At 45.9% G+C, this 12,631-nt stretch overlaps 1 long non-coding RNA gene across 1 annotated transcript; it reads left to right on the top strand.

Annotated features, from left to right (window-relative positions):
• Nucleotides 1-2,847: 2,847 nt before the first annotated feature.
• On the top strand, nucleotides 2,848-7,219 carry LOC135537761 (uncharacterized). Its single transcript, XR_010455268.1, has 4 exons — nucleotides 2,848-2,928; nucleotides 5,539-5,697; nucleotides 5,822-5,881; nucleotides 6,113-7,219. It is a non-coding gene; the product is annotated as an uncharacterized LOC135537761 (long non-coding RNA).
• The last annotated feature ends 5,412 nt before the right edge of the window (nucleotides 7,220-12,631 follow it).

Below are 12,631 nucleotides of genomic sequence, written 5' to 3' on the forward strand. Positions count from 1 at the left end.
GAAATTGGTCTTTGGGTTGAAGTAAATCATTGGTGAAACGAAGAAGAGGCAGAGGTTACACTGTGGATTATGTTATGGAAGAGAGAAAACCGTGCATGTATTGTTGACTTGCTGTTATTGAATACAGATCGCCCCGTCAACAATTTGATCGATTATTAACGCTTAAAAATACCTAAAGTTGGATTACAAAAGTAGTTTGAAATATTTTGGCATAGTTTTAAGCAACTTTTGAAATGTTTTGTCATGACGTTGCGTTTTGGAAAGCTGTTTTTTTCTGGATCAAAACGGGCTTTATAAATGGACATTTTGGGTAAACATGGACGGAATTAATCGGAAAAAAAGGACCAATTGTGATGTTTATGGGACATATTGGAGTGCCAACAAAGAAGCTCGTCAAAGGTAATGCATGTTTTATATTTTATTTCAGCGTTTTGTGTAGCGCCGGCGACGCTCATTCATTTGTTTACATCTCGTTCAGGTGGTTCAGGGGGGTGCATGCTATCAGATAATAGCTTCTCATGCTTTCGCCGAAAAGCATTTTTAAAATCTGACATGTTGGCTGGATTCATAACGAGTGTAGCTTTAATTGAGTACCCTGCATGTGTGATTTAATTAAAGTTTGAGTTTTATCGCGTATTATTTGAATTTGGCGCTATGCATTTCCCCAGGCTATTGGCCACACGAGACGCCTCCATATCCCCAAAATAAGATTTGAGGACCTCCATTATATCATAGAAGAAGAAGTTGGTCTGTGAGGGTTTTGTTGTTCCTGAGGAGGGCTGCTATTATTTTTATTTTCAAGTATTTTCAGAATGTATTAAAGCCAAAGCTAAAGCTTCCCTAAACAATTCAATATATCAGTCAATATATTTTCTCTGTGATTTATTTTCTCTCCGTCAACCGTTCCATCGCATCTTAACCGTCTTACCGGGCGGGCACTAGGACCCAGGGGAGGCTACTGCTGCAGAGGCTGCTGCACCGCTCGTGACTGTCAGTCCTCCTTGTAGCTCATTGGTTAAGCTGTGGCTCGAGACTGTTAACAGTTAACGGACAGGAAACGGCTCTGACAGGACACATTCATGTCGAGGCAGTGATGTGAATGTGTGGTAAGTTAGAATAGAGAGAGAGAGAGTTTTCACTACTATAGACTTTGGTCATAATCAAAGCTTTGTTAACCAATAGTGTTTTATGTGAGGCTGCCTGTAAGTTACAGTGTAACAGACGTTACTAACGGTAACGGTGCCTTTTAAATTCGACATAAGTTATGTGGCGATGATATCTAGTTAACGCTGTATTTAATGGAGTGTAATGACCTGACTCGATCATAAAGGAACAATTGTCCAGACAGAGGATCGAGTTACGAATTGACGGTTTATTAGCAACTTTACACAGGCTACTGTTTGGCCTGAGCTCACGCCAAATAAATGAAAGATACCCCACAAGCCAATCGGGACCTTCTCTTGTGAAGCCCAGACGTCAGAGAGAGAACAAAGGCTGAAGCTTAACTTCCAATGCCCCGCCCCTCCACGCCACTCCGCCAACCACCAGGATGCCGGCATCAGAACATCCCAGGCATTCCTGTGATTGGCAGATAGCAAGTTGATTGGCATGTCGGACCCCGCGGAACACTGGGAACTGGTAAGTACAACACAACCAGCTACTAGCCGAACACATAACACACAGCTGTCTGTGCGGGTCGCTACAGTAGTTTTACTATCTGTGCCAGGCTATAAATGACACAGATAATATCTGAACAACGTTGTATTTAATGTAGTTTTACTATTTAATTGATAATATCACGTTGTATTTAATGTAGTTTTACTATCTGTGCCAGGCTATAAATGACACAGATAATATCACGTTGTATTTAATGTAGTTTTACTTTTGGCTATAAATGACACAGATAATTTGTTAATTATTTTGTCAGCTTTCTGCTTTCCAAAATTTTTGGAAAAATTTGATTATTTTGTCAGCACTTTGTTTATCTTTGTCAAACAGGCTGGACGTCCTCCCAAAGATATGCTTAAAGTTCTGAATGATGATATGAGATATATATATTATATACCAAGAGGTGTTCTGTACCTGTCTGTCCAGGAGGGAGGAGAGTGAGCAGGACCAAGAGGTGTTCTGTACCTGTCTGTCCAGGAGGAGGAGAGTAGAGCAGGACCAGAGGTGTTCTGTACCTGTCTGTCCAGGAGGGAGGAGAGTAGAGCAGGACCAAGAGGTGTTCTGTACCTGTCTGTCAGGAGGGAGAAGAGTAGAGCAGGACCAAGGGTGTTCTGTACCTGTCTGTCCAGGAGGGAGGAGAGTAGAGCAGGACCAAAGGGTGTTCTGTACCTGTCTGTCCAGGAGGAGGCAAGGCCTGGTGGACCTGGAGAGCAGAGTTCTGACTGAACCTGTCTATCTCTCTCTCTCTCTCTCTCTCTGTCTCTCTCTCTCTCTCTCTCTCTGTCTCTCTCTCTCTGTCTCTCTCTCTCTGTCTCTCTCTCTCTGTCTCTCTCTCTCTCTGTCTCTCTCTCTGTCTCTCTCTCTCTCTCTGTCTCTCTCTCTCTCTCTGTCTCTCTCTCTCTCTCTGTCTCTCTCTCTCTGTCTCTCTCTCTCTGTCTCTCTCTCTCTGTCTCTCTCTCTCTGTCTCTCTCTCTCTGTCTCTCTGTCTCTCTCTCTCTCTCTCTGTCTCTCTCTCTCTCTCTCCAGCGCTCTGCACAGTCAGCAGTGGAGGACAGTGATCAGATCTTTACTGAGCTGATCCGCTCCATTGAGAGAAGGAGCTCTGAGGTGACGGAGCTGATCAGAGCCCAAGAGAAGGCTCAAGTGAGTCAAGCTGAAGGACTCCTGGAGCAACTGAAGCAGGAGATCGCTGAGCTGAGGAAGAGAAGCACTGAGCTGGAGCAGCTCTCACACACAGAGGATCACATCCATTTCCTCCAGGTAACTAAACTGTCTTGTTACATGTGATATGAAATTAACTTCATGTGAAACTATTCATCTCAATCATTATGTTGTCCTGTCTCTCTCCATCTCTGTCCCTCCCTCTCTCTCTGTCTGTCTGTCTGTCCGTCCCTCTCTGTCTCTCTGTCCGTCCCTCTCTCTCTGTCTGTCTGTCCATCCCTCTCTCTCTGTCTGTCTGTCTGTCCGTCCCTCTCTCTCTCTCTGTTCGTCCCTGTCTGTCTGTCCGTCCCTCTCTGTCTGTCTGTCCGTCCCTCTCTCTCTGTCTGTCTGTCCGTCCCTCTCTCTCTGTCTGTCTGTCCGTCCCTCTCTCTCTGTCTGTCTGTCCGTCCCTCTCTCTCTGTCTGTCTGTCCGTCCCTCTCTCTCTGTCTGTCTGTCCGTCCCTCTCTCTCTGTCTGTCTGTCTGTCTGTCCGTCCCTCTCTGTCTGTCTGTCTGTCCGTCCCTCTCTCTCTGTCTGTCTGTCCGTCCCTCTCTGTCTGTCCGTCCCTCTCTCTCTCTCTGTCCGTCCCTCTCTCTCTGTCCGTCCCTCTCTCTCTCTCTGTCCGTCCCTCTCTGTCTGTCTGTCCGTCCCTCTCTGTCTGTCTGTCCGTCCCTCTCTGTCTGTCTGTCCGTCCCTCTCTGTCTGTCTGTCCGTCCCTCTCTCTCTCTGTCCGTCCATCTCTGTCTCTCTGTCCGTCCCTCTCTGTCTCTCTGTCCGTCCCTCTCTGTCTGTCTGTCCGTCCCTCTCTGTCTGTCCGTCCGTCCCTCTCTGTCTGTCCGTCCGTCCCTCTCTGTCTGTCCGTCCGTCCCTCTCTGTCTGTCCGTCCGTCCTCTCTGTCTGTCCGTCCGTCCCTCTCTGTCTGTCCGTCCGTCCCTCTGTCTGTCCGTCCGTCCCTCTGTCTGTCCGTCCGTCCCTCTGTCTGTCCGTCCGTCCCTCTGTCTGTCCGTCCGTCTCTCTGTCTGTCCGTCCGTCTCTCTCTGTCCGTCCGTCCCTCTCTCTGTCCGTCCCCCTCTCTCTCTCTTTCTGTCTGTCCGTCTCTCTGTCTGTCTGTCCGTCTCTCTGTCTGTCCGTCCGTCTCTCTCTCTCTGTCCGTCCCCCTCTCTCTCTCTCTGTCCGTCCCTCTCTCTGTGTACCCCCGCCCCTCTATCTCTCTGTCCGTCTCTCTCTCTCTCTGTCCGTCCCCCTCTCTCTCTCTATCCATCCCTCTCTCTCTCTGTCCGTCCCCCTCTCTCTCTCTCTGTCCGTCCCCCTCTCTCTCTCTTTCTGTCTGTCCGTCTCTCTGTCTGTCTGTCCGTCTCTCTCTCTCTGTCCGTCTCTCTCTCTCTCTCTGTCCGTCCCCCTCTCTCTCTCTCTGTCCGTCCCTCTCTCCTGTCCGTCCCCCTCTCTCTCTCTGTCCGTCCCCTCTTCTCTCTGTCCGTCCCCCTCTCTCTCTGTCCGTCCCCCTCTCTCTCTTCTGTCCGTCCCTCTCTCTGTCTCTGTCCGCCCCCCTCTCTCTCTCTCTACTCTGCCCCCTCTCTCTCTCTGGGTCCCCCTCTCTCTCTCTGTCGTCCTCTCTCTCTGTCTGTCTCTCTGTCCGTCCCCCTCTCTCTCTCTGTCCGTCCCCCTCTCTCTTTCTGTCCGTCCCCCTCTCTGTCTCTCTCCGTCCCCCCTCTCTCTCTCTGTCCGTCCCTCTCTCCTCTCTCTGTCCGTCCCCCTCTCTCTCTCTGTCCGTCCCTCTCTCTCTTTCTGTCCCCCCCTCTCTGTGTCCGTCCCCCCTCTCTTTCTGTCCGTCCCTCTCTCTGTGTCCCCCCCCTCTCTCTCTGTGTCCAGAGGCTCTCTGTGTCCGTCGCCCCTCTCTCTCTCCTGTCCGTCAGTCTCTCGCTCTCTCTCTCCGTCCCTCTCTCTCTCTGTCCGTCCCTCTCTCTCTCTCTCTGTCTGTCCCCCTCTCTCTCTCCAGAGGTGTCCGTCCCCCTCTCTCTCTCTCCAGAGTCCCCAGTCTCTCTCTGTCCGTCCCTCTCTCTCTCTCTGTCTCTCTCTCTCTCCAGAGGTATCAGTCTCTCTCTCTCTCTCTCTCCTATCAGTCCCTCTCTCTCTCTCTCTCCAGAGGTATCAGTCTCTCTCTCCGTCCCTCTCTCTCCAGAGGTATCAGTCTCTCTCTCTCCAGAGGTCCCTCTCTCTCTCTGTCCTCTCTCTCTCTCTCTCTCTCTCTCTCTCTCTCCAGAGGTATCAGTCTCTCTCTCTCTCTCTCTCTCTCTCCAGAGTTATCAGTCTCTCTCTCTCTCTCTCTCTCCAGAGTTATCAGTCTCTCTCTCTCTCCAGAGGTATCTGTCTCTCTCTCTCTCTCTCCAGAGGTATCAGTCTCTCTCTCTCTCTCTCTCTCTCCAGAGGTATCAGTCTCTCTCTCTCTCTCTCTCTCTCCAGAGGTATCAGTCTCTCTCTCTCTCTCTCTCTCTCCAGAGGTATCAGTCTCTCTCTCTCTCTCTCTCTCTCTCCAGAGGTATCAGTCTCTCTCTCTCTCTCTCTCTCTCTCTCTCCAGAGGTATCAGTCTCTCTCTCTCTCTCTCTCCAGAGGTATCAGTCTCTCTCTCTCTCTCTCCAGAGGTATCAGTCTCTCTCTCTCTCTCTCTCCAGAGGTATCAGTCTCTCTCCAGTATCAGTGTATCTTCAGACTTACCCAGCATCGTTGTCCGTCCTCTTCAGTACTTTGAGATGTGAGTCAGACTGTGTCTGAACTGAGAGAGAAACTAGAAGACTTCCTTAAAGGAGAATGGACCAAGATCTCCACTACAGGTGTGTTGAAAACAATAAGAACATCAACTTTAGACCATTGAAAGTTCCCTACTAGTCATATACATGTGGAATATGGTCTGATGATAACATTCCTCTCTCTGTCAATGTGTTTGTGTGTCTGTAGTGAATATAGTGGATGTTGTACTGCCTCCAGAGCCCAAGACCAGAGAACAGTTGTTACAATGTGAGTCTCTTTATTGTGAAGTAACTAACAGTCTCTTTTTACTGACACTCCTAACAATCCCTCTAGAAATATATAGCAATAGTAGATCTAATCAAAGACTGGGTCTCTATCTGACTCCTCATATTTCTCTGATTTGATCTCTGCTGTGCTCTAATCAAAGACAGGGGAGATACAGTATCTGACTTAACTTATTGTTCTGACTCCCCTCGTTGGTCTCTGCTCTTCTCCCAGATTCCTGTCAGCTCACACTGGACCCAAACACAGCAGGCACACTCCTCTCTCTGTCTGAAGGGAACAGAAAGGTGACACGTACAGACCAAGTCCAACCATATCCTGACCATCCAGACAGATTCACCAACTGGTGGCAGGTTCTGTGTAGAGAGGGTCTGTCTGGACGCTGTTACTGGGAGGTGGAGAGGACTGGTGGTGTTGTTTATACAGCAGTCTCATATAAAGACATCAGCAGAACAGAAGGGTAATGATGGTGGATTTGGATACAATAACAAGTCCTGGAGTTTATATTACGATAGTGGTGGTTATTGTTTCAGACACAATAATGTTGAGACTAAAGTATCAGGCCCTCAGTCCTCCAGAGTAGGAGTGTACCTGGATCACAAGGCAGGTACTCTGTCCTTCTACAGTGTCTCTGACACAATGACCCTCCTCCACAGAGTCCAGACCACATTCACTCAGCCCCTCTATCCTGGGTTTAGGCTCTATGATTATAATGGTTCTGCTGAGCTGGTTAAACTGTAAACTGATTTGTTATTAATTAAAATTCAATGCAATGTTTTAATCTTGTACATTTCCATGAATCATGATGTCTGGTGTTGATGTATATTGGTTGTCATTCAGAACCATTGATATGTTTTCTCAGTTGGTTCTCTGTCTCTATGTAATTCTCCTCAGTATCATTGATCAGCTTGTTGGCTCGGTCCTAATTGATGTGTTCTCTGTCACCTGGAGCTGCATGGAAAATGGTCCAGGAACTAAAGGACAATTCAGGACTAGTCAGCCCACTACAAGCTGGTATCACTTCCTTTCTACTAAACTATATGGTCTGGTTTCCCAGACACAGATGAATCCTAGTCCTGGACTAAACAGTATGTTCAATGTAGATGTCCAGGAAACCGGCCCTAAATGTGTCATCTTTCATCCTCCCATACTGCTCAGTCCAGCAACATTAAACCTGTCCAGCAGGTGGTGCTGTTGACCAAACAATAAAACCAGCAGATATCTTGACTTGCCACTCAGTATATCAGTAATGTTCAGAATAGTACTTTAATATCATTGGAGATTGATGGTCTTTTTAATCCACTATCCAGAGTCAGGAACAGATGAAGTTAGGTCTGCTACTGTTCAGTGATTAAATATGATTTATGGTGATGGGAAATAATAAAAAACACTCAACTTCATCTAGTAATAGTTTTCCTTTGTTATTTATTCCAAGGTGTGTCTTTAACTTGTAAATGTATTGTGTGGAGGTGAGCTAGTGGTGTGGCTGATAGAATAGAATGAAGAGGGAGGAGGGGAGGAAGAGGGGAGGAGTGAAGGGCTGTTCAAGAAACCAGATGAGGAAGAGGAAGATGTTCAGGGGAATTACTGTCTCTGTTCCAAATGGTTCCCTATTCCCTACGTAGTGCACTACGGTGCTTCTGACCAGGTCTAAAGTAGTGTTCTACGTAGGGAATAGGGTGTAGATATATTACAATATCATGCTTTAGTGTTTGGCACAAAAATATATTAGATCTCCACCCCCACTTCCTGTCTGTCATCCCCCAGTTCTGTTAAGACTTCCTCTCATTGAACTGGGCCTCATTCTAAATGGTCACTTTGTATTGATAGTCCATACTGGTCTTTACTATGGTTCTACATACAGTACCTGTATTGATAGTCCATACTGGTCTTTACTATGGTTCTACATACAGTACCTGTATTGATAGTCCATACTGGTCTTTACTATGGTTCTACATACACTATAGATAGTACTTTACTATGGTACATACAGTACCTGTATTGATAGTCCAACACTGGTCTTTACCCTACATACAGTACCTGAAAGGGTATTGATAGTCCTTTTCAGGACTTAACTATGGTTCTACATACAGTCCTATCTGTATTGATAGTCCCTGATATAACCTTTGGACCTATGGACTTCAGTACCTGCAAATTGATGAGTCTCCATCATCTGGCAGTAAAACCCTATGGACCTGAAAGGGACTGCAGTGTGCTCCAGTCTCCAGCAGGGGGCAGTAAAACCCTATGGACCTGAAAGGGACTGCAGTGTGCTCAGTCTCCAGCAGGGGGCAGTAAAACCCTATGGACCTGAAAGGGACTGCAGTGTGCTCCAGTCTCCAGCAGGGGGCAGTAAAACCCTATGGACCTGAAAGGGACTGCAGTGTGCTCCAGTCTCCAGCAGGGGGCAGTAATCCCTATGGACCTGAAAGGGACTGCAGTGTGCTCAGTCTCCAGCAGGGGGCAGTAAAACCCTATGGACCATTGCTCATGAAGTATTCAATATTATTATAAATAGTATTTGAACACATCTGTTACCACATGCAATAAGCCTGTAACGTCTTGTATGATCTTTGTTTGTACTTTTAGGACTTTTCTATTGGTTCCATTACAACTAACTCATTCAACCACTGCTTATTAAGTTTTCAAAATTATTTTGAAACATGTCCACGTGCAATAAGCCTGTAACGTCTTGTATGATCTCATCAGGTAAAGGTGTGTCAAATGGAAGGGCAAGTCTCACCACTGAGAGGAAAACATCACTGGTCCACCTCTGCATCAGGTCAGCTATGTTGATCAGTACTGTCCCAGGGATGCTGGGAGCAGAGATGAACTCCCCTGACCTGGTATCATCTATGGAGTTGTCATTTTAATATCAGTTTAAGCCCATTACTGCTATAACACATAAACCATGTTAATAGAATGAAATGGATCAGGTTCCATTTATTCTACATCAGATTTACTGCCTGTGGAACACTTCTCCATAGTGTCTGAAATCAAGATGACTGCAGGTCTGAATCCCAAACTAATGGGGGAAATGGATCCATCTAATAACATGGTTTTTAGAGATATGGAGAAAAACATCACAAACTGTACTATTGGGGTGAACAAATACCATTAACATACATACAAGGCATTCAGAAACATTTTGTTACGTTACAGCCTCATTCTACAATGGATTAAATAAATCATGTTCCTATTCAATCCACACACCATACCCCATAATGACATCACAATACTCCATAATGACCTCACAATACTCCATAATGACATCACAAGGTCTCATAATGACATCACAATACTCCATAATACCCCATAATGACATCACAATACTCCATAATGACCTCACAATACTCCATAATGACATCACATAATGACCTCACAATACTCCATAATGACATCAACAAGGTCTCATAATGACATCACAATACTCCATAATGACCTCACAATACTCCATAATGAACTCACAATGTCTCATAATGACATCACAATACTCCAGAATGACATCACAATACTCCATAATGACCTCACAATACTCCATAATGACATCACAAGGTCTCATAATGACATCACAATACTCCATAATGACCTCACAATACTCCATAATGACATCACAATACTTCATAATGACAAAGCGAAAAGATGTTTTTTTATTTTTTGCAAATTATTAACCGAAGTACCTTATAAGTATTCAGACCCTTTGAGACGTGAGATTGAGCTCCGGTGCATCCTGTTTCCATTGATCATCCTTGAGGTGTTTCTACAACGGGTTTGGAGTCCACCTGTGGTAAATTCCATTGATAGGGCATGATTTGGAAAAGCACACACCTGTCTGTATAAGGTCCCACAGTTGACAGGTCATGTCAGAGCAAAATACCTCCAGGACCAAGGCCCTTCTCCCCCATTGCTCAGTTTGGCCAGACGCCCAGCTCTTGGAAGGCCCTTCTCCCCATTCAGAAACATGAAGGAAATGGATCCATCTAATAAGATGGTGTTTAGAGGTATGAACCTTTCTATTGGGGTGAACCATCCCCTTAACATACAGTACCAGTCAAAAGTTTGGACACACCTACTCATTCAAGGGTTTTTCTTTATTTTTACTATTTTCTACATTGTAGAATAATAGTGAAGACATCAAAACTATGAAATAACACATATGGAATCATGTAGTAACCAACAACGTGTTCAACAAATCAAGTGGAGGCCCAGTCATCTGATGCAGCCCTGCATCACTCTCCTTGGTCAAATAGCCCTTGCACAGCCTGGAGGTGTGTTGGGTCATTGTCCCGTTGAAAAACAAATGATAGTCCCACTAAGCACAAACCAGATGGGATGGCGTATCACTGCAGAATGCTGTGGTAGCCATGCTGGTTAAGACTATCATGGTGGTACTTGACAACAAAGCACCATCACACCTCCTCCTCCATGCTTCACGGTGGAAAATACACATGCAGAGATCATCTGTTCACCTACTCTGCTTCTCACAAAGACACAGTTAGAACCAGAAGTCTTAAATCTGGACTCTAAGGACATTTCCACCGGTCTAATGGCCATTAGTCGTGTTTCTCTGCCCAAGCAAGTCAGGGGCAGTGATCCCTATGGACCTGAAAGGGTCTGCAGTGTGCTCCAGTCTCCAGCAGGGGGCAGTATGGACCTGAAAGGGACTGCAGTGTGCCCAGTCTGGTAAGCCCCTTTGGACCTGAAAGGGAAGTGAGGCGTTAAGTGTGATGCTATTGAACATTGCATCCTTAACCAGCATTCTGCAGCGATACACCATCCCATCTGGTTTTTGGTTTAGGTTTTTGTTCTCACCTGATTGTCTGTGAGGTGTACCAGGTGTCCCAACTTTTGACTGGTCCTGTAGTTTCTGTAGTGCAGAAAGTATGATGCTGTCTAGTTCTGCTCTGTGTTCTGCTCCAAGGAAAGACTCATCTCTGGACACTGTCACATACCCTGTTACCTGCTGCACTGGTCCCCGCCTGCTCTGGTCTGTCTCTCCCAGTCTGAGTGCAGGTGTCCCCTCCGGCTCTGGTCTGTCTCTCCCAGTCTGGTACAGGTGTCCTCTCCTGCTCTGGGTCTGTCTCCCAGTCTGGTACAGGTGTCCTCTCCTGCTCTGGTCTGTCTCTCCCAGTCTGGTACAGGTGTCCCCGCCTGCTCTGGTCTGTCTCTCCCAGTCTGGTACAGGTGTCCTCTCCTGCTCTGGTCTGTCTCTCCCAGTCTGGTACAGGTGTCCTCTCTGCTCTGGTCTTTCTCTCCCAGTCTGGTACAGGTGCCTCTCCTGCTCTGGTCTGTCTCTCCCAGTCTGGTACAGGTGTCCCCGCCTGCTCTCTCTCTCCCCGTAGCTTTGCTCTCCTACATCACACATTTATGACTTGTTGACCGATCTGCTGTTGGACTATTTGATTAGTGATTGTTACTATGTTTGTTATTATTTAGGATTGTTTTTAGCTCATTTAATGAGGGGTTCAGCGTTGTGTTGGCTACATGTCTTAGATTGCTTAGTCTGTGTTTCTCTCAGATCAAAGATGAGGCAATAAAGGATCATGTTGCTGCTGTTCAAAGGAGAAACTACACGCCTGCTCTGTCAATGAGGAAACATATGAGTTTCTCCCTCGAGTTTGGGGACTTTCTCTGTCAATGAGGAAATATGAGTTTCTCCCTGTTTGGGAGAAACTACCACTCTTGCTCTGTCAATGAGGAAATATATAAATGTTTCTCCTCGAGTTTTGGGAGAAACCACCTCTTGCTCCATAAATGCACGTGAGATCGATACACATTTCTTCCAAACAACATGGGAGAAATGGGACTGTTACTCTGACATGTCAGGACTGTTTTCTTAGTACTGAACCGTGTCCCTGGACTTTCCTCATCTCCCTGAATGTTGTGGCGTTAAAGATTCTGTTGACGATGAATTGCCCTTCAAGTGCTGCCTATAAATCCACATGTTGGAACCCTCCATCTAGACCGGCCATTATCTAGCTGCTTCTACTGTCTGGAAATGTGCAGTCTGACTGGAGTCCTGACATCCTGTCCAATGAAGTAGTCAGAGCGGCCTGAAGTTTCTGCATGTGAATGTAATAAGTCTGCTGATGTAGTATGATTATGTGGATATATGGATAAAACCTGCCCACCCTGATGTATTTATGCTTTCTGAAACCTGGCTACAAAAATCAATTGGCAGCAATGGTTATAATGTTTTAGGTGCAGATGGTCAATCTAAGGGTGGTGGTGTGGCTGTTTACGCAAAACACAAGATCTCAGCGGTCTGACTTCTACTCAACCTCAGCAAGTTGAATATCTGGGGTTGAACCTTAACCTTGGTTCCTGTTTAAATATGGTTGTATCTTGTTGTTATAGACCATCTGCTCCTGTTTAAAAATGGTTGTATCTTGTTGTTATAGACCATCTGCTCCTGTTTAAATATGGTTGTATCTTGTTGTTATTGACCATCTGCTCCTGTTTAAATATGGTTGTATCTTGTTGTTATAGACCATCTGCTCCTGTTTAAATATGGTTGTATCTTGTTGTTACAGACCATCTGCTCCTGTTTAAATATGGTTGTATCTTGTTGTTATAGACCATCTGCTCCTGTTTAAATATGGTTGTATCTTGTTGTTACAGACCATCTGCTCCTGTTTAAATATGGTTGTATCTTGTTGTTATAGACCATCTGCTCCTGTTTAAATATGGTTGTATCTTGTTGTTATAGACCATCTGCTCCTGTTTAAATATGGT

Source organism: Oncorhynchus masou, unplaced genomic scaffold (assembly GCF_036934945.1).
Source record: "Oncorhynchus masou masou isolate Uvic2021 unplaced genomic scaffold, UVic_Omas_1.1 unplaced_scaffold_8394, whole genome shotgun sequence".
Classification (NCBI taxonomy): domain Eukaryota; kingdom Metazoa; phylum Chordata; class Actinopteri; order Salmoniformes; family Salmonidae; genus Oncorhynchus; species Oncorhynchus masou.